At 39.6% G+C, this 26,103-nt stretch overlaps 1 protein-coding gene across 1 annotated transcript in view; it reads left to right on the forward strand.

The window, feature by feature from the left end:
- The window catches only part of MBOAT2 (membrane bound glycerophospholipid O-acyltransferase 2), a 169,478-nt gene that overhangs the window by 1,044 nt on the left and 142,331 nt on the right, over window positions 1-26,103 (forward strand). The window contains exon 2 of the mRNA XM_075750655.1: window positions 8,794-8,922. The gene's annotated coding sequence lies outside the window, so the exon portion shown is untranslated. The remainder of the gene's footprint in view (window positions 1-8,793; window positions 8,923-26,103) is intronic.

The following is a 26,103-nucleotide window of genomic DNA, read 5'->3' on the forward strand; positions in this document are numbered from 1 at the left end:
GTATCTAAATTCTTAGAAAGCTTTTTCTGTACTCAAAGAGGAAGTATTGTTATGAGAGGAGGAGACACTTTGTTCTTTAATATAAAGCCACAAGGATTAATCGAGGCAGAAAGCGCAACAACTCAGCCCCAGCAGTGGCATTCGTGACTGACGCAGCAGAAGGCAAGGTGTCACTGGGCGGGCATGGTGCTTGTGTTACGAATATGGGGATGTGATCCATGGCGGTGGTTTCTTGTGGCCTCAAACCCCTTAGGACTTCCAGCCTGTTAGTGCAGAAAGCTTTAGAAGTCTGTGTTTTTTGGCCCAGAAACTCTCCCGTGGCTCTTTCACTCCCCGCTGGTGATACAGTTATTAGCTTTCTATAAGTGATTCTTTATTACTGTGATTTAAAACTCTCCAGGGAATTCAGATGAGTAAGCAGGTACTCTTTTACTGCAGTTTGCAGGATGTCCAAATAAATAACTGCAGGCCTACCCAGATGTTACTGCCCTTTGCAATCCTTGTTACTGTTACACAAAGTTTTCCTTTAACATAAATAATGAAGCTTGTCAACAATTTTCATTTTACTCGTTGTAGCAAAGCAGATGAATGAGCAGTGACTATCTGCATGTTCTTTCCTTATTCTAATTCTTACTAGGTTTTCCATTCTAATTGTTCTTTTTTTTCTCTCATAAAAAATCACCACCACTATTTTGCTTTTAACTTTTTTCTCCATATAATTTTATATTATAACCCCCTCTCCTCCTTAAGACCCGTTTTGGTTAATGGGGCACATACAGGTATAAATTGTTCCGGTCCTAATGCGTTAAACTTCTTGTCTGTATTTGTATGTCACATAATAAATGAGTATATTTGTGACCAGGTTGAGTATAAACATTCTTGCTAAAAATATGCAATGTTACATCTTTATTTTTGTATCAGCTGATGGTGATACCTTTAGAGCAACACTTATCACGCTATTACCCAAACTAGCATTCTTAAACTATCTATCATATCTTCCAATGTGGCATATTTGTTTAGAAATTTTGAAGGGGGTGAAAAACTTGGGGTCTGAAAGGCAATTAATACTAGACTTTGCAACAGCTCTTCTATCAGGTGTAGTCCGAATCTGCAGCATATCAATGTAGTATCTAGTGGTTATATCTTCAGTTTGATATTGGACTATGTATAACTAAGACAGTATCATCATGCAATGAATCTTTAAATTCTATAGACCATATTTACATGTCAGGTTAGGTTAGATGATTGCAGTGATATTTTCTGATCTTTTAACTTAATAGACTCAAAAATTTACCATCCCAGTGAAACTGCTAGGCCTTTTTTGCTTGACAGACTGTGCATTTCAGCTCTCCTTTTTCTGAAGCTAAAGACTTGTGCTTGGGTGAACCTTCTAGAAGACATCTAGTCTTGATATAAAGACTCAACAGTTTGGAGAATCCACTGCTTCTGTTAGTGTTTTATGACAATGGCTTGTCACAATTACTGCGTCTTCCAGCTATTGCTTATTACAATTTTTTAAGGAGCTTCAGTACTCAGACTTTTCTCTCTATGAGCTTTCTTGTAGACTGTAATGAAATCATTTCTCAGTTTTGTTTCTTGATAAACCAAGCTGATCAACTCCCCTGTTTTAAAGAGGGAGAACTAATTTGAATTGCTTTGCATTGGCTGCAAACCAAGATTGAGTACACAGATGGTGACTGTGGGTCAACTGACATGTGGCAACTCGTTACTCTGCAGTAACACTTTTATTAGTGTGTGTGAGTCCTGTGTCTCTCACTGAAAGGGTATTTTCTCAGCCCTTCCATCACTTTTATAGTTCTAACACCTCAATAAATTATTACCCTGGTTCACTACTCCCTCACTGTTACATTCGAGAGTGTCATTAGACTTTCTGATCCCAGTATCATACTGGTTCATCTACCTGTCTGCTCTGGCCTCTATGTATTTATGAGAGACACTTAATTTCAGCATCCAACTCCATTCTTTGAATCTCTCAGTGTTGCAGTGGAATGGCTCGATAATGAGACAGCTGTGAACAAGGCTTGCTTATGCGGGATTTTCCTGCTTGCTTGCTCACCATTGCTCCTTCTCCTCTAGCTTTGGACACTTTTCCCTTCCTCCCTTCCTCCCTTCCTCCCTTCCTCCCTTCCTCCCTTCCTCCCTTCCTCCCTTCCTCCCTTCCTCCCTTCCTCCCTTCCTCCCTTCCTCCCTTCCTCCCTTCCTCCCTTCTTTATACTAGATAAAATGTCACTGTCTACCTTCACCCAGCCATGCAGTTATAGGTCTTCTACTAAAGAGAAATAAATAAATAAAAAATTTTCCAAAGATCCAAGCTCTGCACATTGCTCTGCTGAAAAGCTTCTAGTCTTGTGGATATGCATAAACACCATAAAGTGCTGTGAAATACCAGGTTTTAGCTCTCTTTCCCTTGCAGAAAATATGAAAATCAGAATACTTGATTTGTACAAAGATTTCTTCCTATACTGACTTTAAACCAGCTTTAATGGTTTCATCAGTCAGTGTTGTTAAAAACATGTCAGACCTTCAAAATCCTAAGACAGATTTAAAAATAACTAATTTTCTCCTCTTTTTGTTTTTTTTAGCCTTTAGAAATCTTATCTGTATGTCAAAATATTTATTTGCATTACTGCCAGTATGTAAGAACCCAACCCAAGGACCAGGTGCTATACAAACACATAGCAATAAGGCAGCCTCTGGAGATCTGAACATCTAAAATTAGCTAATGAAAAGGCAATTGAGTGAATATGAGGAAATGCTCAACCATTATTGGTCTGTATGACAGTCTGTGATCTTCGCACACTGTTGCCCAAATGTTTCTTAAGGCAGGTTAAATAGGGTTTTCAAGAAGGATTATGAGATAGAGTGGAATGTTTAAGGGGGAATTATTACAATGACTGTCAGCATGAGAGAAGGTGCACAAGATCTCATGTCCTTGAAATTTAACAGTTCGGAGTTGGAGGTTAATGACATGGATCAAACAGAGGCAAAAGTTAATGTCTGTTTAATGAAAGGACATGCTAAAGGAGTTGTGAGAATAGCAGGGAGAGAACGTGATGATGTTCTGGTTAGCATATTTGATGATCCCTCAAGGAGCTGACTGGGATAGGACTCAAAATGTGTAAGCATTTTTATTTTTTTTTTCCCACAGAAGTCATGTCATTATTGCCCTTCACTGACTAGCTCAATAACAGATTGTTTCATAGTATTTGCTCTGTCTATCTTTATTTGATATCAATGTTTTTTTCCACAGAATTTCTTTCTTTAATAGCTTCAGGTAGTTTGAAGAAATATTTTTTCTTGGCCCTCTTTGTACGTACTCAGTATTTACAAGGATTTTGAGGTGTATTTGTTAATTCTATTAAAGGTGATTTGAGGGAACACGACAAGAAGATGGTTCACAGAAAATCTCATTACCCTTATTGCTTATCTTTGAACTTAAAAAATAAGCATGCGAATAAATGTAGTCTGTCAGCTGCTAATTACTAGATGATAGTTTTCAGGCAGGTAGATGTTAAACTCAGAAATGTATGTAGTGCATATAAGTCACAGCAGATAAGTAAAACACTGTGTGATAAGCCTAGTTACTGGATCCTGTTTTTTTTATCCCAAGTCTTACAGTATTTTTCTTAAAGTATCAATCCCTGGTGTTCAATGTTCAGATAACCACTTTGAAAACAGATTCCACTTTTGAAAATCAGGTCCTACAGTTTTGGAGAGAAGCTTCTTGTGATTTCTAAAGGTACAGACCCCCAAAACAGCAGATACTTGGTTATTTTTAAGTCTCTCCTATGATTTTGGAGGTCTAACTCATGTTTTAATGATACCAATTACAGCATGTAGCAGCTTTGGAATAACAAGTGTGTCTGCTGTTTAAGAATGAACTCATGGCATTATTCTGTTGAAAATAATTCCTACTTGAAAATATACTTGCTGTTATTTGTATATTTCTAGAGATTAATTTCTACAAGTAAATGCAAATTCTGCAAATTAAAAAAGTTAGTTCAGAAAAGTATATTTTTAAGGTCCTTTTTTCATTTGGAAGTGCCTACTTGGGAATCTCTGTTACAAGCACATGCTTTTCCTACTCTTACCATATAATCATGTTCCCTTGCATGTGGAGAATTTACAAAGATCTGTTTTCTCTAGTATTAATAGTAACAACACCACCTGCAACTGAAGTAGTAACATGTAGACAAAAGCAAGAAAGAAAACACAGAGAAGAGTGTTGGTATTTTCCCTCAAAACTCTCTAAAGGTATTATTTTAACCAGTAGCGGGGGAATATGCTACTTAAAGGGTGAAACTGGACAGGACTGAGTCTGTACAACTTTCAGTGTAATGGGAATTTTGCTTACTGAGGTTTGGTAGAACTACACCATTTTTTTAAATATGAAAAAAATATTGTGTGGTGACAGTATTGTAAGCTATGCCCTGGATGATTGTGTGCACTTCTGTGTGTTGTGTAAGAATGTTTTAGGTTTTTGGAATCCAGCATTCACTTCAGTGGGTCAGACTGAATATGTCTGCACAGCTCTTTCAAGATGCCTTCAAGTGGTGCCCCTCTCATGGCACCTCAGGCTGGATTGCGTTGTGTGGATCAAGCTGCAGGCCCCAGGGCCATCTCTAGAATGCACATCAGATGGGAAGCCCTCAGGGATGCTGACTGCTGAAGAGTTATCTTGCTACAGTCTCAGAAAGGTTCTTATGCTGTACAGATTGTGTTTCCCTTGGATGGCCTGCCACTTCACCCTTTGTCATTATCCCTAAACGCCACAACCTTTCAGGTAACATCAGGAGAGGGAAACTAAGTCTTCCTAGTATCTAGGCAATCATAAACACCACTGTGATCACAATATTCACAAGAACAAGCACATCATGGAGGGTCACTTCTCAAGCCTCACGTCACCCTGAACCACATCCTTCCTGTCTGCAGCTCATCTGTGCCTGAAGAAGATAACACAATGGAGGTAGACTGCCTTTCTGTAGCCATGCCTTTTTGATCTTACTCTGATCTTACAGTTCCAGATCACCAGTGAAAATCGTCAAGATCCACAGTCTCTGGGCCACTTCTGCACCAGACCATATTCAGTACACTGTGCTCTGTTGCATCAGCTCCCTGATGTGTAACTTGGGATAAGGTCATTTCTTTTCTGAGAAATTACAGAATTACAATTCAGTCCTAGAATCAGCAAAGTTTCAAGTGACAGGACTTACATGGAAGACAACTGAATCGTGTTTAGGAATGAAGAGACATTAGTTCCCATGGGCACAAAGTGAAGAGACAAGAATGTTCTCGGATTCAAGAAATTTTAGAAAGAGGGGGGAAAAAAAAAAGCCTGTATTGTTGTCAAACACAAAGGACCTTTATTTCTCTCCTAAATTTTCTGTCAAGGAGAGACTTCTGAAAGTCAGTTCAGAAAAGAACAGTGCTCCTTTGCCCCACTGGAATTTGGAATCTAAAAGGTGGTCTCTCTTCAAAAAGACACCTTAGAATACTATGAAACCCTAAGAAATTAAATGCAATTTAATCTGGCTAGGGCATGAGCAGGACAGAGAAAGACTGTCAAAAAGGGAACTAAGACTGAAGTTCACCTGGCTTTAACATGGAAAATAAACAGAAATTGAAAATTTCCCCATTGCAATGAAGCATGGCTCAAAAAAAAGGTAGAATTTTACAAAAGAGCATAACTCTATTTTCTCTCCTAGAGTCAGGCTTCCAATCAAGAGTGAAGCATATGTGATCATGTATTTCATGAATGTCTGTTAAAAAAAATATGATGACCTTTAAAGTGGAGAATACATGTAGAAACAAAAATAAGTCTTCTAGCCTGAAGTCTTCTATCCTTGTATGGTAAAGTCCTCACCTATTCAAACTTATGCCAGATGACCTGCCTTGAATGAGAATATCTGGCAGTGATGAACTAACTGCCTTGGATGTCTTTCATGGGCCATCCTTTGCTGCATTGGTTGCTTGCCTGCAGCTGATAATCTAGAATCCATGGAAATCCATGGGAAATGTTAGTTTACTCTGCAGGACAACTGCTTGGTGATGTGGGACGTGGCAGGCCCTAGGCAGTGCGGATAGAAACTCCCTTCAGAGATCACAGTTCTGCTCTTGAATTCTCCCTGAGCAAGGTCCTGCTCTGCAGGCACTCCTGTCACTTGTACTCAGATAGTTTGGCATTTCAGACCTACAAAGGGCCTGCATCCTCCTGGGGGAAGTACTTATAGCAGCTCTGAGTAGTAGGAAAAGAACCTACAGAATCTGTACAACTTGGGCCAACCCATGCCTCGGGAGACTCTCAAGTAGGGAGGATTCTGTGGAGAAGGTCATTCCCTCAGGTTATACCGAGAAGACATAGTTTGTGTAGCACAGCACTATGACTATATGAATGGAACAGAGTAGAATATTTCAGTTGGAAGGAACCTGCAACCATCATCTAGCCCAACTGCCTGACCGATTCAGGGCTGACCAAAGTTAAAGCATGTTATTAAGGGCATTGTCCAAATGACTCTTAAACACTGACAGGTTTGGGGCATCAACCACCTCTCTGGGAAGCCTGTTTCAGTGTTTGACCACACTCTCAGTAAAGAAATGCATCCTAATGTCCAGTCTGAACTTCCTCTGATGCAGCTTTGAACCATTCCCGTACATCCTATCATTGGATCCCAGGGAGAAGAGCTCAGCACCTCCCTCTCCACTTCCCCTCCTCAGGAAGCTGTAGAGAGCAATGAGGTCACCCCTCAGCCTCCTTTTCTCCAAACTAGACAAACCCAAGAGGGATAATCATGTCTTTTGACCAGCTGGTTATGCTGTGCTTCATGCACCCCAGGATGCCCTCTTGGCTGCCAGGGCACACTGCTGGGTCCTATTGAGACTGCTGTCAACAGCAAGTTCAATGGATATGGATAATGACAGAGAAAACACCTTGTAATCAAAACCTGTAAATTTTTCTTGGGGATTTCCAATATGTACCCAGACTGTTAGGGAAGAAATCTTACATAGTTTTCACGAATTTGTAAAAAATACTAGGACAGCTGTAGGTGAAAACTTTTGTAGGGTATGAGTGCGGTGCAAGCAGAGCTCTTCCTTTTATAGTCAGTGAGGAAGTACTTTCTAATTTAGGCAAGTTATCTTAGGAAAGCAACATAACACAAATGTCTGCTGGTTGCACACAGTCAAATTGACTGCTAACCTTTGTCAATGGAAAGCCCTGATTCTCACTTCTGAATCTAATTGCCACGAACTTTTTTTGGCTATCTTTTGAGGTTACTCATACTTTTAATAAATTTCCATCTATATTTGTTTTTTCTTAATGTTATCTTCTAGTACATGGTGACCTGAAATGTGGAAGAAGTTAGTATGAGGTGTCTTTGTGGCCTACAAACTTCAGCCCAGGAGTTAACTGCTGGAGAAAGGGTAACTGAGAGTGAAGGCTGGGAGTGGACAAAAAAATAGGATTAGGCTCTCTTTATGGATTAGCGCTGTCCGCACTGCTGCCGATATGGCCTACTCTCTGTGCTTCTGAGGCATCCCAGCAAGGAGATGCTTCACCAGGCATCACAGTGTCAGAATGGCAATGACACTTGGTTTATTGCACCATGATACCAAGAGATTGTGGAGTGGGAGACATCAACTTGAGGCAAATACCAAGGCTGCATCCTCTGCCTTGGCCAATTTCCCAAGGGTCTCATGGTGGCCCAAGCCTCAGGCCCCCACATGGAGTTCCAGCCTGACTGCCTGACTGGAAATGGACTTGTGTGATCTGAAGGACCTCACAGAACCTGTACCAGAGTTTGCAAGGTAATAGCCAATAGCATTGAATCATGTAATAGCAAGCAAGTGCTCTTTCAGAAAGGTCAGGAGATGAAAAAGAAGAGGAAATTGTGAGGGGAGAGAGAGTGAAGATGAAGGAGTAGTGTATCCTGTCTTGTCCATCCTACAGGATGAGTCATGCTAATGCAGGACTACCTGATGAACTGTATTTGCGACATCTGCTTAAAACTTCGAGCTGAGCTGTTCATAGAGTTTGGCAACTCTTCGGAGGACAAAGGAAAACTTCATCTCAACTCTAGACGATATTGCCAGTTCATCTCTGTGCTGGAGGGTGGCACACTGGAAAAGGCTCAGAAGGCAGATCAGCTCTAGGCCATGCAGTGCCTTCCCCTTGCAGTACAGAGAATGCTAAATCTCAAATTAGCGTCATATTTTTACTTGTGTACTCTTGTGTTTTGGCCACAGGCAGCAGTGATTATTCAAGAGTGCAATCACAGACAGGCTTCTCTAAAGCATGCTGTATAGAAGGCAGGTTTTGAGTGGCTAGCAACCTTGTGAGAGATGAGTGTGGGTCTAAGTGTCTGACATTTGATGTAGAGATGTAATCTCACTGGATTAATCAGAGTTGGTTGATTTGACCTTGATGCTGTGTCTGAAGGTAGTTTTACAGGCTAGTATTGGTGCAGCTATTCCATCTTCCATTTCAGACTGTGCTTTCTGTATCAGGATTTTAGTTACAAAACTTTGATTCAATTGTGGGTCTGATTTATGGAGTTATTAAATAGAAAGTGCTTCCAGACTGGTGGGTAGTGGATTTAGGATTGTGAATATGTCTGTCTTAGGTTTCTGTTAATAGCCACTTAACATCTGGAGAGTTGGGAAATTTTTCTTTTACATCAGGCAGTTTGTCTTGAGATACAGAAGTCAACAATTCAAATATATGGCTTTGGCGAGTTCTCTGCCTTCTAGACTTGAGACATTGTCCCTCTTTTTCAGAAAATGTTTGAGTAATTGATGCAACTGAACCTAATCAGCAGGCAAGACTGAGAACAGCCCACTGAAAAACAGAGCATGGTGCATCTCCGTTGAGGGACAGCTTTTCACATCCGAAGTGGCAAGTTAAAGGTACAAAAATACAGCATGGGTCCTGGAGTGCAATCAGCCATATTGCTAAGTTGTTAGAACAGTCCCTGGCATAGGCTTTGAATTCCTGAAGTCTTCCAGAAATTGTGTAAGCACACTTTGGGAGATAGGACAGTGTACTAATGTACAGTAATATACACTACTAAATGTACTCTGTGTTTTAAAATCCCTTAAGACAGACAGCAAGTTTGAGAATAACTATAGGAATGTTATGATCATTGGACTTTAGAAACAGCCGCATCTTCTGCACCAGTTCTATGAGTCTAACGTCCCTTTCTTGGTATTTAGCTTCTGAAAGTAAGGCATTCTGATTCCAATTTAAAACCAAAATTAATCTAAGAAAACATTTTTAATTTCCTTTGAGAAAAATTAAACAAAAAGTGCTTTGGTCAATACAGTCCCTGTTCTCATGTAGTTCAGTATAACTACTGATATGCTTACCCATCTCTTTATGTCTGATACCCATAAAGGGGCGAAACTGATAAGCAGAGACTGGTTCTTCATCCTTTCCCTGTTGGCATCATGTTCAGGAGCCTATTTTTGAATGTGGATCTCTCCCAAACTGTCGGGCTCATCCTAAATATGTTAACTAATGCTACAGCTAGCACCTCACTTTGCTAAATCTAGCTGCTTCAGTCACAGTGGCCCTGCACTCTGTAGGTTTGAATTTAGCCTTTTGTGGGTTTTAAGCACACCATTATATTTCCTATGCTGTCATCTAAGTAATTATGCAGTCTGCTCTCATTGCACTTATAGCACTACAGTCTTAACTTTGCTTGCATCTTACCTATTTATGCACAACCTATTACTGTGTCATTACCCTCCAACACTAGTAGCTATCCATTTTAAAATGCAATCTGAAGTATGGAATTGCTGCCAGGCACTTTTAGAATTCATGGGAGGGTCTGGCAGTGTTCCTGCAGTTGCAGGACAATGGATGCAGAGACTATACTTGGATAATGCTGTTCAGTGTTAAGTTAGACTTGATGTGATAATGGGAGTTTCTTAGAGTACAATTAGAATGTTTTGAAGTACATAATAAAATTATGTGGGAAATGGTAAACAGCTGAAAAAGCAAAGCGTAAGGATTTAAATCATCTCTGAGGCTGTTTCAAGAACAGCAGAGATGCTTAGGCAGTAGAAAGATGTGCATGCCAGAAATGAATAGATTAGATGGGACCTGAAGGCTTTATAGACTTCAGAGAGAAAACAGAATGAACTAAAACTAAATCAATACAGCAAGATGTATATTAATTTTCCAGTTTCTCTTATTACTTATTAAACAGAGTTTAAGGAAACAAAATAATTTCATTAAACAGGGAGGATTGGGATAACTAACTATACTTTAACTCTTTGGAGATAACATTTATAATGGTAGTAAGAAATCCACTACAGGCAAAACATTTCAGCTTTGAACTTTATCAATGCAATCATTATTTTGCCACTAAAAAGAAGGCCAAAAAAATCAAATGTTTATTTATGAGGCATTTATTGTGGATAGAGAACTAAATCATAAGCATAAATTGTAAATAAAAACATTTGATTAATGGAAATAACATGAGAAAAACAAAGTGAAAAATACAGATTTGTCTGAAGCACTAAATTATGTACACTGTTAATGTTTGGTAAGTAACAGACAATCTGAATAAGGCTTACAAGGTCTTCAATATGTACAAAAACCCAGGAGTGTTATAACAAAGACCCTCTTTCATTGGTGTTAGCAGCAGCTGATCCCTACCAAGCTTTGTAGGATTAGTGGCAGACAGTGACGAACTTCAGTAGAAATGTATGGAGTTGTGGATGTCGCAAAGTTCGGTCCTTTTACATCCGCTTTTTTTGTGTTTGAGCAGAGTTGCGCTAACTCTCTTTAGGTATCTGCCAGTCTTTCTTTTGGTGTCACTGTCTAATGACTAAAAGGTAGTGAAGAGTGGTAATGAGCACACAGTTCTCAGTGGCTAAAAGAGTATATCATCAGTACCCAGAGGAAAAAGAGAAAACAATCCATTGTTAAAGTCTAGATAGGAAGAAAAAGGGACACGATCATGCTGTGCCTTAAAATAACAAAAAAAAAAAAAAAAAAAAGAGATTGCTGCCTAGAAAAATTGGTTTAAATAGTCCATCAAGAAAGTATTGACACTTAGAATCCAAAGAGATGTAATACCCCTGTGCTATGAGTAATAAACTTTTCATGCCTTGGCACAAAATGCTACGAGCATATTACCAGTGAAGAGAAACACATCACATGCCAGCATGTTGCTTGGTATGTAGTAGCTAGCAAGTTTATCTGATTAAAAATAATAATTTTTAAAATCCTCCATTTATGTTAACATTAACATTTACAGTATCGTATGAAGGAAATAATAAGTACTAACAACTGACTTGCCATTAAGAATTCAAATGCAGTAGTGCTTGTATGCAGTGCAGTTGCTTACTGTGATGCATGTAAGGAGCCTAAGGCAGCCCCTTAATTCCTCTGCATTAGCATCCCAAGTAGCGGTGCACGAAGGAAATGTGGCTCCGCAGAACTAGACTGTCCGTATGGGTCAGAGTAAGCTGAGCATGAGAATTTGCCCCATACTTGTCATGTGCATGAATGGTGTGTCATGGAAAGTATCTTCACCAGATTGAGAGCTGATGCAATCCACTCCCTCCTGGGACCAACAGGGGAGCTGCCCAAGAGACTCAGGCTCTCTGAACTCAGCTTATTAATTGACTGTTAGCTTTTCCTAGCCTGAATTAAAAATATCTGAGCAGTATTTTTATTAAACTTACAGATCCAAATCTAAATCTTTCTTCCTTTGTTATCCATACGACCAGTCTCACTCATCTGAATTAGATTATCTTCATGAATTAAAAACATAAGATTTGATAATTTTTTCTGTGTGATTCATTGAGGTTTAGGTTAACAGTATCTATAAATAATGTAATACAGTCTGAAATTACTTTCAGAAAAACAGAGCCTCCACAGTTTCCACAGTTGTGAATGGAGTGTGTGGTTTCTGAACACCTCTGAAGCAAGGCTACGCTGGTGCAAACTGCAAGCAATCTAGTTTGACATTTATGGCTTTACAATCTAATTTTGTTCTGTAAGAGAATTATAGATTCTCCAAAAAACTTATAATGAATTCCAGTATATGCTTCAAAGCACATATGCCATTTTGAAAGCAGCTCAGACTTTTTCTGAAGCATTTTTTAAGTGTTGGAAAACTGATTGAGTAAATTCTACATTGTTTCATCTCTAACCAAGGGAAAAGAATTAGTGCAGTAATTTGAAAGCGATTTATGAGTCAATCAAGAGATTCACTGTAACATTCCAAGGAAGTCACATGATTTCCATTCACGTATTTGCATTATCTTTACACTAACAGACAACACAGCATTTTATTTCCAAAGCTATTGTCTTACGATAACTCTTAAAAGAGAGCCATTGCAGTGCACAGTTCTTTTTGGCTGAAGGTAGAGAAGATTTGCTTTATGATACCTATCTTTTTCAAAAATAAAAAAAAAATGGAGGAAGTTCTTTAGTGCAAGATGTCTGATTATTTGATCACAGTGGTCTGTGGTCCTTCTGGCTTGAGTAGCTCTCTGTTTACTTTTCCATATGTACAACTGCAAAATGAGAAAAGGATAGGCACACTCTACCAATGAAAATTCTTCATTTCCTGCACTTAATCAAAAAAACAGTCTAGGTATTGGCAGCTCCTTTTAAAAAAATGGAGAGATACCACTTTCCCAAGTAGGAAAAGGATAAACACAGCTGCAAGCAGTTTTAATGTACTAAAAAAAAAAAAGAAAAAGAAAAGAAAAATAAAAATACTTAGCCCGTATTTATAAACCAGTTATATACAACAATTTATGGAAACCCAGCAAGTGGACTTAACGTTCATATACATATATAATGAAATTCAAAGTGCATGTATGTTAAATATGTATCATACTGATGGATTCTTTATAAATGTGCAAGAGAGATATTTATTATTTATAGAGCTCCACGACTGTACTAGGTTCTTTTCAGTAGAAAGCAGGATGATGTGTTTCCTTCCTCAAAGAATATAAAAGTCCACCTAAGCGAAGGGATTGAATTCTGTACCTTTTAATTTGAAACAAGCTATTTTATGGGGTTGGGATAGTGTGCAAAATGAAATGTAGCTATAATTGTTAAGGTTTGTGACATACTGTGTATGGCTCAAGCTGTTATATCTATTCCTATATGCATTCAATTAGAGAACCCATCTTCAATGATGTATTCTAGCACACTCCTGGGAACTAATCCAATGTTTTTAGCTATCTGTTTTACATGAAACCAATTATTGTAATATCTCTAACGTCTAAATGGTATTGTCGTGAGTGCCATTTTAGCATGGTCCAAGGTATTTATTTCTATGAGATTATCTACTCTTCAAATTTATTATGCTTTCAAAAATACCAACAGAGTCACATTATCATTTTTGTATCCCACAGCCAAATGTTCAAGCAGAATTTAATACGAGATAAATAATCAGCTGCCTAAACTCAGTGCTTTCCACTTCTATTTACATAAAACAACCTCTTACTGGTGCTTAACATCTCTCTATCCTCATTCTAAGTTCCCAGTGACAGCCTATGTGCATTTTTTGTTATAATCCTCTGTTTTTCCCTGGTGCTGTATTATGCTAGCTCAGCTCTGCTATAGACTACAATCACTGTCTGGAAAACTCTGGGAGTGAGGATGGAAGCAGTGTTATAGGACTTTGCAGAAAAAGAGTTCTGTCTCATGTTACCACAAATTATCGTTATTTTACAGCAATAATAAAATGTACCCAGAAGCACTGAGGTCTCAGTTGTGCCACTATTTGACCATGTGTCTGAGCTACTGCAGTTCTCCTTTGTACAATTCTGCCTTTCCAGAAGTACAGTGGGGATAATTATCTAGTCCAAAAGAGTGTTTAGACTTTGTACATTAAGATAATGTTTGTTGCAAAACAGTATGTCATTTTCATAAATTATCATTAGCAGGTTCTGACTTCCTGTTTGCATGAAAAGTGCTGGTTTTGTGGAAGACTCCAAACAACTGTGAGGTAGCTAAGCATCATTATCATTACTATTGTCATTGTCATGGTTTGTTACTGGTAGCTCACTTTTACTAGTTGACATTGTATAACAAGCATTGTATGAGCTCTTCAGTGACCTAATATAGCAGTCCTTTAATGACCTCATTTTATAACAGAACTTTCATTTATGCCAAGAAGTTATAAAACCTATCATCAGAACAAGTGGAGAACTTTGGTTTGATGATGCTTTGGACTCACTTTAAACAAGGAAAATAGCTAAAATGTAATGGAGTGGCAAAACGCAGTACTTGCATCTGAAGCACAGGAATGGGAGGTATGCAATGATTCAGCGCAAGGTACAGTGGCATGATCTGTTTTTTTCATTTGAGTGAATTTACTAAATGTCTCATGAGGAACTTGCCAACAAAGGTTTAAAAAAAGACGATGTGTTAGGGTCTGTCTTGTTAAGGAGGTCCCAGGATGATTTAAAGCTTTTCAGATGAGACATGTACATGCAGCAAAGTGTGTTCTTCAAAGGAAAAAAATGTACTTACTGGTAGGACTATGGGGAGGCAGTAGCAAAACTGCATTGATGGATTGATGCCTGCATGAGTAGCATATTAAAGGTGGGCTATAGCAAGACTGGCTGGAAACTCATCTTCTCAGCTGCTCTTGTTACCTGCATGCCATAGTCATCCTAGTATAAAATCTCTCAAAGCACTTTTATTTTCAATCTGAGAAAATGAAAGAACAATTCTGCCCAATGAACACTAGGAAATCTGTCTTTTGAATGGGCAGGACACATTAATATTTTAAAGATCTCAAAAATTCTGAGATCTTGTCTGTTCTTTCTGAGGAGTCTTCTGTTGGAAAAACATGCAGTTAACTTTTCTTCCACTAGGACTGGAAGTCTATTGAGTCTGCAAACTGGAAATCAACCTTGAGCTGAATCAGACTTACTCAGTATCAACGGGAAATACACTTGTGTTGGCTCCTTCTGTTATATGCTTAGCAAAAATGCTATTACATTAAGAGTATTTTGATTCTATACGCAATGTGTGATATAAATAATAAATTCTTTGACTTTCTCTTCATGCCGGATTGTGTGAGTACTACATAGCTGAACTGTAGCCGTGTTTGCTTTCATTTCCTAATTTCTCTGAGTTAAATTCTTAATCACTAGCCTGCACTAACAACTTCTTGAATTAAGTTTCCTCAGGGTGGTGGTGATGGTGATTTTCAGCTAAAACAGTAGAAAACATGCATTGGAATAAACATTAGACAATGGTAGATTTTAGCAGAAAGGAAATGATTATTTATTGAGTGTTGATGGAGGGGCTAAAATAGTATAAATAAACAGTAAAGAAGACAAAGACCAAGGGAAGTACAGTCTACAAAGCTAGTTTAAGCATATTTGAAACCTCTGCAAAGTTTAGATGAAAAATGAAAGGATTGTTTTATGATATTCTTTGCCACTTGGCCCAAAGCCCTGTACTACAGTAAAAAATCAGGATTTATCAGCACATTCAGCACAAGTATGTTGTTATGTATAGAGCATTTTAGGATTCCTCATTTAAGATTAAGAAGTTACTAAACACTTTAATGGTAAAAAACAGCTGAAACAACAGCAGGCTGCACCCAAAAGAAGGCATATATCAGCAGAGAAATTTGTTGGGTATTGCTTTGTTCTTTTTTGCTTGTCTTTACAAAAGGAGAAACATCACTTGGATAAATAAATATGGAATACAACACACCCACAGAAGTTTGTTGCTGTGACCTGAGAAAAAGCTGAGAAAGCAAGAGAGATTTTCAATCAGGTTTCAGATGGGAGAGATTTGGGGAGGGGAACTGTAGAATTCTGTACTATTATTTTGATTTTTCTTGTATTTAGAGAAAGATAACTTGTTTGTAAATAAAGGAAGAAAACACAGTAATTGTGGTGTTGGAGCCTAAACATCAGCTCCCTCTTCTCCCTGGAACAACCCACCTAGAACCCTGAAAACTGGCTAACCTTTTGGATCAAAAGGTAATAAGAGTGTGTGTTTGGAAGCTGGGAATAGGAAATACAAATAGGATCCAGAATAAACCTGCAGTATGCCAGGATGTCTGTTCTCCCCGGATTCATTTTACCACCACAAAATATGGAATTGGATGATCATAACTTGTATTCTACATTGTCATTCAGCACTGGAGCATAAGCACTAAAAAACATTTCAGCCTGTCCTTTTGGGAGGCAAACCAGACTGCTTCTGGGCATCCTCCTCCTTGTAGCACTGTGCGAGCGCACCCAGACAGTTGAAACTGATTGAAGTACACAAGTGCAGCAGTAAAAGGAACAAATATCCGCTAAAGGAGCAGCAAAAAGAGAAGATTAACAAAATGAACATTTCCAGAGAGGGATTTAAGTGAGGAGTCAGGGATTGTTGAAGCAATTCCTGTGCTGATCTTCTGTTTCATTGTTATCATTACTTTGCATAGTCTAATCAGATTGTGAAGGTAGTTCAGTAAAATGGGTTTGATTGACAGAATAATTACTGGAACCATTCTGATATCTTAAAAGGCAGGGGGTGCCTCCGGAAACATTTCCCAGAGGGTGCTCGCTAGTGCAATATACTGAAGGACTTAAACTGGATGAAGAACTTAATGTGTTTTAGTAGTATTAAATCCACATAATAGTGCCCTAATAGCATATTCTATTTATACCAATACAAGTTATAAAATCCTTCTGGTTTTGGTAAATAAGAGTAATTATTTTTTTGAGTAAAATTAATTAAAACAAATTATAATAAAGGTAATTAAAAGAGTAATTGAGTAATAACTTGAAGGCTGAAGAGGAATGGCATTGGTAGTATGGCTTGCAGAGTTGTCTGGGCTTCAGATTTCTGAGCAAAGATCCTTTCAGTGTAATAAGAGGGGACTCTTGATTACAGCAATATTCCTAACTAAATCCCTGTAATCCTCTTCCATATCTAATGAATCTCTTTATTGGTTTGTCTGCTTTAGGATGCAAATGCAATGATGTGTATGAATTATAAAATCATAAAAAAGTAGAGGTGGCACAGCCCACCAATTCATCCCAAGATTGTACCACCACATTCCTCACAGGGCCTGGTCTGAGCATCGACTTAAGTGAGGGAGACTGTAATCACTGCACACGACTATTTCGGTGCTCTACTCCTCACTGTTAGAAAGTTTTGAAGACTATTATGAGGCTTTCCTTATTCTTTCATCCACAGAATAAATAGCCCTTGTTCTTCTGATTTTTCCATATGTTTCTACACCTCCAATTGCATCATGTCTTCTATGCTTTTGGTGAAGTGAGAGCAGGTGATGGAGTGTTAGTGCCAGTGGCCAAGAGACCGCTGCATTGCATGACACATTCTGCGCAGCTGCGGCTTCCTTCATGCCGGCTGCCCTCAGCATTTGTGCCCTAAATATGGCAGTTGATATATTTCCCCAGAAGAATAAGATTCCGTCTAATGATGAAAAACACCTTCTATTAAGGAACAGCAGATTGTAAGGGTCACTAGATGGGATGGATGCAGCAGGACATGATGCAACACTCTAAGTCTGGGATTTAAACCATTGCTGTTGCATGCACACCTTCTCTCTATCAGAACTGCAGTTGTCTTTGTGTAGCTCAGCCCTTTGTTACATTTTAACAAATTCTGTTACACTTTAACAGATTTTGGTTGTGTTTGCACTTTTGCCAAGCTTGCAATAGCAATTCTGGGGGCTATTAAGACAGTGTTGGGAATAATCAATGAAATAACAGCCCTGGGATATGGGCTGTGCCAGCCCTATGCTTGGTCTGGCGTAGGCTGGGGGTCTGGGATGCAAAGCAGGGCAAGCACCATTAACAAAAAAAGGAGCAAGATTTGCAGAAAACAATTGTTTATTGCTTTCACTCCAGCATATGCATAATTTCACAGCACAGCAAGCAGCAGTCAGGGATTTTGCATAAAATAGACAGTCAGGGCATTCTGCACAATTTGCCCCTCCTGTTTATCCTGGGTGAGTGAACAAGCTGTGGCAGGCACAGGTGGTGACCATGGCTCCATTTGGGCTTCTTATTCTCTGCCTTGTGCCATCTGCTCCTCTTTTCTTCTGCAAATACCATGTAGGGGACAGCAAAGAAGCAGAATCCTGTTAAGGTTAGTCTGATATCTGATTTTCTTTCTTTTAAGGGCTCTTCTCACCTTCAGGTGATCAAGCACATTTTCTATAGCCAATCCCCACCATATTTGGAGTTCATCTCATACCTATGAGACATCTCTTTTCTCATGGGACAAGACCGTTTTGGAGGGGGAGTCCCTTTATCTTCATGGCTAGAGTGAATTCTTCACAGAGAAGTCTTAGTTGAGTCTTCATTCTTTTTACAGTGCTATGGTACCTGAAGCTGATCGCATCTGGGCTGCTGTGGTCCTGCTGTCCCCTCTCAACGCCAGATGCATGTTCCTATCCCTTGCACTGCACAAACTCATACAGTTATGTCGTGAGCTGGCTCTGGGAGCTGCTCTGGCTGAGAAATAACAACTTTCTTGGTGGAGCCAGCTGTCACACACACACACACACACACCCCACCCGCCCTGAACTGTCTCAGCATGTGGTTGCATTAGAAACAGTGCTTGCAAAAAGAAAAGGATGGGAATGCGTTTGGGAAGTGAGGGTTGGCAGGACTAGAGCAGCCCAGATTTAGTGCCATTGACTGCCATACAATTGCACTGTCCCTTTCTGAATGTACTGACCTTGATGTGAGAGATGTACTTGGAATGGGTCCCTGCCTCATCACACAGCTCTCTGACCACTTCCATGGAGATACCCAGCCTGCTGCTGCTGCTTCTGCTGCTGCTTGAGGTAGAGGTGAAAGTGGTGTGTTGCTCATGCAGTAATAGGTTACAAAGGGTAAAATCTGCTACTGAGGTAAGTGGTAATGGTAGGTGATTTAGCAATGCACAGATCTCACACGATTGTGGAAACATGGCCTAAGTGTACAGCTTTGCATCACTTCCTCTGAATTCCCTTTCATACCTTCTTCTGCATATTTTTCCAATATTTCAAAATCACTTTGAATTCTAATACTGTCAGCCAATATCCTTTCAGTCCCTTGCAGTTTCATGTTATCTGCAAATTTCATAGAAATGTTCTTTACTCCATCGTCCAGGTTGCAAATGAAACTTGGAATTAAACTGGACCTGGGCCAGATTCCTATAGGCCCAAGCTTGATAGAAAAATGTCACTTGTTCCCTCAGTTTTTACAGTGGTCCATTAATAATTACTCTTAGCATATTGTTATCCAATTAGGTTTTGTACCTACCTTCCATTAGTTTCAGCTAAATGTCTTCTAAAATTCTTCCCTCCCAACTTCATCCCACCTTTGCTGTATTAATGAGTTCTCATATACCAAGATGACGGGCACTTTCAGGGACAGTTTAATTGACCTCTGAAGGCAGTTTATTTCTACATATAGAAACACTTGAACATATAGTATCTAATTCTCCCACAATGGTGAGAAATTAATATGGTGATTTCACAACAGAACGACAATAAATAAATTACCTGTCACTGGACTGCATTTTCTGTTAGCATTTGCAGAGCCTGGAAGTCAGCATCTTCCCTCACCCTTTCTTTTGTGCCTATGAAGGAAAAAGATCTGCTGGCTTTTTTCACAGAAAAGCAAAGCCTCATTATTGGTGACTGTTCTCCATAGTTTTGCAACCAGCAAGGCCACTTGTGCTTTTCTTCATGGAAGTGGAATACATATGTGGCATCCCTATGGCAATAAAGCTCACACACTGTTTAAAGCAATAGCTCCTTGCACACATCGATAGCAGTTGGGGCTGCAAACCCAGCTGCTCTCAAGTAAGCCTTTATATCTACATGCTATGATACAGCGTCTTCAGTGTTGGTCTTTAAAATAGTATGTGCTTTTATCTCGCTGTTTCACAGTTTCCCACTTGCTGCACGTAATTGTCACTAAAGTGAAGGAGATGGCAGGTGATCCCTGCCTCATGGGTACTCTCTGTTTAGCCGTTCCTTTTAGTGGTAAACTGAAAGCCAAGGAAAAGGTGCATGGCAGTGGAACTATAAGGAAGTAATGTCAATTAATAATAGCTAAAGAAAGAAAAGGCCATTCAATCTTTCTTTCCACAATTTTCAGAGGAGAGCTTAACTGAAGGCTTAAGACCAATACAATTCAATTCCATACATAAACCAGTTTCCACCTCCCTTTTTGCCCAGAGGCCAATGCTTGCAGTCTGGCTGCAATAGTTTGTGCCTAGAGGCAGCTTTGCATTTGCTTAGTGAAAAGGTATTATTTGAAGTGTGTACATGTGTGCTACCAACCTTGAAGACATGAAATCTCCTTTACACATAACTAGACAACCATCTAACAGAGTATAAAATACTTAATTAGCTTATCACAATCACTTTAAGGTGAGTGAGGAAATGTTTTCTGCCACTGGATAGCATTTGTATGGTGACATGAGTTCACTGTGGTGATGGTAGTCAGCTCAGAGATGTTATTTTCTCTTTTATTATACAACAGAGAAATTGTAGAAATCGTTATTTTTTTCCCATTGTAACTGAATCATTTTGCTGGTTGTGATAAAGAAGTCTCTGTAGTAAGTTGGATAGAATTAGGTCACGGCAACATGCAGTCAGTCTCTGAGTCTGCCAGATATTTCAGTTTTGACCTTTACTGTCCACAGTACTGGAGTTAATTATGACTAGAGAGTACTTACCATTTTTAGTCTTCACAGAAATCTCTTAGCCAAACTGCTAATGATAACGTAGCGTCTGTTGGTAGCTTCTTACATTTTCTTTTTAAGACTGTGTTGCATGTGATAATGACCTTCAGAACGGCATTATGTTTAGATGTTAAATCTGGAAATCACTTAGCACAATGATACTATGAGTGTACAGTATAGAGGACAGGAATTCCCTTTGCCCTGCACCTTGCTAGGTAATACATACTGCTATAAATTAAAGGTAAAGATAATACTGCTTTGATATTTACTATTTTATATTCACTTTCTGGGTTATAAATTGGTACCTGGTTCAGGGCAGTGATGAAAACATCTTCAGGCAGAAAGACATTAAGTCTGTATCTTCCCCTATGGCTGGCCGAAAATCTGTGGTGCGTTGTACTGCATGTCTAATTGTGACTTAGCACTTTTGGAATCTGCCGGAGAACTTCCAGAAAGATGTTGATCCTGTCCCACTACTTGGAAGTAGGAGGAAAAAAATAACAGGAAAGGCAGGAAACACCCAGTCGCCCACAGAAGACTGCTAGCTTGAAATAGAGAAACTTAATCTGATAGCACCAAATAGGAACAGGCCTTTCAGAAAAAGGCTCAAGGTCTCTTTCAAGGGGATGTCTACTGGATAAGCATCATGTTATTGTCCCCTGCAAGCAGGAAAAAGATCACAGTAACAATAAGAGCTGTGTGGGATGTCCTTCACAATATGCCTTGATTAAAGAAAGATGAGTATGTGTTTAATTCTAATTTTACTGTCTGAAAGAAGAAATAAAATGTTTAAGGAAAATATATTCCTAAACTCAATGAAATCAACTACAAAGTAATAGCTTTAATGCCAAGATATCTGTGAACAGTCTAATCAGAGACGTTTTATGAAGCAAACAGCTTCTGACACTACTACAGCAGTGTCAGCCAACTCTTGCTTGAATAAGCCTGTCATGACCTGTCAATGTGCGCTTGCAGCCCAGAAAGCCAACCATATCCAAGGCTGAATCACAAGAAGCATGACGAACCGAGGGAGGGGATTCTCCCCCTCTACTCCGCTCTCGTGAGACCCCACCTGGAGTACTGCATCCAGCTCTGGGAGTCCCCAACATAAGAAGGACATGGAGCTGTTGGAGCAAGTCCAAGAGGCCACGAAGATGATCAGAGGGCTGGAGCACCTCTCCTATGAAGACAGGCTGAGAGAGTTGGGGTTGTTCAGCCTGGAGAAGAGAAAGCACCAGGGAGACCTTACAGCAGCCTTCCAGTACCTGAAGGGGGCCTACAGGAAACATGTAGAGGGACTTTTTAGCAGGCCCTGTTGTGATAGGACAAGGGATAATGGCCTTAAGCTGAAGGAGGGGAGATTAAGAAGAAATTCTTTACTGTGAGGGTGGTGAGGCACTGGAACAGGTTGCCCAGAGAAGCTGTGGATGCCCCCTCCTTGGAAGTGTTCAAGGCCAGGCTGGATGAGGCTTTGGGCAACCTGGTCTAGTGGAGGGTGTCCCTGCCCATGGCAAGGAGGTTGGAACTAGATATGGTCCCTTCCAACCCAAACCATTCTATGATTCTATGGTAATAAAGCAGCCAATAAAGCTGCATGTAATTTAAGATTTTTCTAAGCTGCTGATTTCACAGCTATGGAGATATTTCTCCTTAAAGCAAAGTAAGTAGGACTACTAGTAACTGCATTTGTATCAGAAATAGTGTGGCCAGCAGGGCTAGGAAAGTGATTGTCCCTCTGTACTTGGCACTGGTGAGGCCGCACCTTGAGTACTCTGGTTCAGTTTTGGGCCCCTCACTACGAGAAAGACATTTGAGGTGCTGGAGTGTGTCCAAAGAAGGGCAATGAAGCTGGTGAAGGGTCTAGAGAACAAGTCTCTTGAGGAGTGGCTGAGGGAACTGGGGTTGTTTAGCCTGGAGAAGAGGAGGCTGAGGGGAGACCTTATTGCTCTCTACAACTACATGAAAGGAGGTTGTGGTGAGGTGGGGGTTGGTCTCTTCTCCCAAGCAACAAGTGAGAGGACAAGAGGAAATGGCCTCAAGTTGTGCCAGGGGAGGTTTAGTTTGGAATATTAGGAAAAACTTCTTCATTGAAAGGGTTGTCAATCACTGGAACAGGCTGCCCAGGGAAGTGGTTGAGTCACCATCCCTGGAGGTGTTTACAAGACATGTAGGTGTGGTGCTTAGGGACATGGTTTAGTGGTGGACTTGGCAGGGCTAGGTTGACCTGATGATCTTAAAGGTCTTTTCCAACATAAACAATTCTATGATTCTATGATTCTATGATTTGTAGGTTACTACTCTCCAGACTTTAATGAATAAGATCTAACATTTAAAGTTTTAAGCACTCATTATTTTTTTTTTTTAGCTCCCAGGAACTACAGTACCCATTTTATTAAAAACCTTTTCAAGCTTCTCAGCACGTTTCCTCATGAAATCCAGCTGGTTAATTCTGGTACAATTAATTCATATTCTTTTTTTCTTAAGGATTTATCCTTCTTTATCAGTTCAGATAAATATCTAATTGACCCAAAGTATCTCAATAAAGCAATGATGCATCCTGAATAAAAAAACAAAGTGTAGAGAAGGATTCCTATAAGGGGGGGTTAATTTTCACAGTCATAGTTTCCACCCTCCCCCATCCAATTCTTATTCTGTTTGTTTAAATATTTAAGGCATTCCTGTGTTTTGAAAATACTTTTTTTCCCCTAAAGTTCACTCTTTGAGATAATAAATCTACAAATTATGTCAAGGTAGCAAACATACTTTAGCTACAAGTTTCCAAGGATATATACAGTTGTCTGCAGAAATATTGTTTTAACACCTCTTCCTCATAGACATCCTGCATATTCATATCACATATTTATTGTCAATAAATGTTTGCAACAACTTGCAAAAAGATTTGGGCATTTGCCCACAGCCTAAATTTAATGCAACTCCAGATACAAACATCACTGGTTAAGCCTTTGCAGTATATTAGAGACAGCAACTAGTTTTTCAGTGTTTGCTTTTATATGGTTCCCTACAGAGACTGAAGAGACTAATTTCTTTCCCCAAACACAGAAGTAACAGATGGTGTCAGTCAGGTAGACCTGCCAGGGTGCATATGAACAGACAATCAAGAGATGAGAAGATTTACTTTGGAAACATAATAGAGAACAGCTGCCAAAACATCCCTTTTCATAATTGCTTGGGTGAGAAGCTTTGCCTTCCTTCTTCTCCTGAGCCCAGGACATCAGTAAGGGGATCAGCTCAGATGTATTCAGATGCAGCTTGAAATTTAAAAAGGGAGGTTGGGGCAGGGACTAGACTGAAGATCCTGCAGAAGGGGCTTGAATTCTGAACTGTTGAGCAAAATGGACTCTCACAAACTATGAAAACTTTGCTTTTCCATTTAAAGGCTTCTGATAGATGAGTAGTCAGAAGAACAGAGATAAGGCATTTCTGTCACTAAAATCTAAGAATATGTTCAAGTGCTGGCTTGCGAAAACACTTTTCTGTGTCGCAGCAAGCTTCTCTTGATTGTAGAGTTCATGGTAGTTTTGTGTCCAAGTGGGATTTGCAGTCCACCAAAGATGTCCCTGTGGGAGCTTTGGGTCAGGTAGAAGCCACTCACGAAGCCAGTCACTAGTTTCCAGGATGGGAGGGCTACGGTACAAAGTAGTGGCTCAGGGTCTCGTGCTCAGAAATAACAGTTCCAGAAAATATGTAAAAAAGGTGGAATAATCAACTGGAACTGAGGCAGCATCCTACGACATTTGAGGTTTTCTCACGTTCATGTGTCATTCTTCAGCGGATTCCTGACAGAAGAGGCTACATGAAAAAAACATGGTTTCGAACGCATTGGTTCATAGAAAGCCATAAAAAATTGGAATATGCAAATCATATGCATAGCTTTTCTCATGATGAAAGGTTTGGTGTATTTTGATTCATAGAGCGTTTTGAGTGAGAGCGTGATGCTGCTTGACCTGGTCTGTCAAAGCCCTTTCAAGCTTTTGGTCATAACTCTGCGCATTTCATATCTGTATGACCCATTCTTGATCGACAAAAAAGGTGTGATTTCCCACCATGGTAGCTCAAGGGGCATTTCTGTTTGTGCAGGTGTAGACCACAGTGATAGAAGATGCCTGAGAAAAGCCCAGTGTGGTGGCTGCATGGTGATGATGTTTGAAACAGGTTGCTTTGTTTCAATACCCTCTCTCTAAAATGGAGTAATGTCAGGTTTAAAAAAAGAGAAAATTATTTTTCAGTGGAAAATTAAAAGAAAAAAAATTCAAGTGAATATTGTTTTGTTCTGCCTCCTTAAAAGGTTAATGTGGTAAGGAAGGAAATGTTTCACTTCTATGTTATAGTGCCTTTTTATAACTTTTGTATTTCTAATTCAAATATTTTAGAATTTCTTGTTTTAGAAAAAGATGCTACTTTTTGTCCTGATTTAGGGCAAAATATTAAAAAAGTCTCAGTGGTTTTGCTTTTGACCAGCTTTAATTATTTATGACATTATCAACATCTATATAGAGGAAAAACTAATTTATTTTTAAGCAATCTTGTCAGCTCTTCAAAGGAACTGCGAAATGAGTGAGGAGGGCATAAGAGATATATATTTATAGAGCTTAGTTCCAAGTCGTCTTGAGCCTGTGACAGCAACACACAAGACAGCCTGGCCCTGAAATGCTTACACAGGACAGCTGGTTTGTTGTCCATCTGGAGCACTGTATTCTGACACTTGAGATTGTGGGATATTGAAAACAGAGTTTGCTGGATGTGGTTCCCCATGACCCGTGTGACAGTGGGTCTCTTCATGCAGCGACCGGCCTTGAAATTCCTGCCTCCCCAAATTTCCTTTCCCCAAAAAAAGAGCAAAGGCGCTTAGCCCCCATTTGATAGCCTGGGTAACTGCCAGGATGCTGGGAAAAGAGGGAGCTTGGGGCAGAAAGTCAGATGGTAAGTAGCCTTTGTGGCAGATCCATCACAGGAATTTGTCAAATACTGTTTGCTGCGGGGATTCCAGGGGGACTTAGATTGACGTTAACCAAGACCATTGACTGCAGTACAGCTTCATGCTAGGCTGGCTGCTGTTCTCGCCTTGCAGCTCTTCCCAGAGACCATAGTATCCTGTTTGTTATTACAATAAATTATATTCTAGTGTATACAGGCACATGTCTAGAAGTATAACTGCTTTTCAAGTAAATGTGAGAAAGACAGCCTATTCTGAGCAGGAACATTTCTCCCATTCACAGCTGTTCCTCTCCTTGGAGGTTTAGTCTGTTCCAGCTTACCCAGAAAATTTACTCAAACTCCTGAGCCAGCAAAAAAACCCCCAACCCAAAACAAAACAAAAAAAATCCCCAAAACTCCTGAGGGAAGCAAACTAGATTATTAATCTC

The sequence above is a fragment of the Balearica regulorum genome, chromosome 3 (genome assembly GCF_011004875.1).
Source record: "Balearica regulorum gibbericeps isolate bBalReg1 chromosome 3, bBalReg1.pri, whole genome shotgun sequence".
NCBI classification, from domain to species: Eukaryota; Metazoa; Chordata; class Aves; order Gruiformes; family Gruidae; genus Balearica; species Balearica regulorum.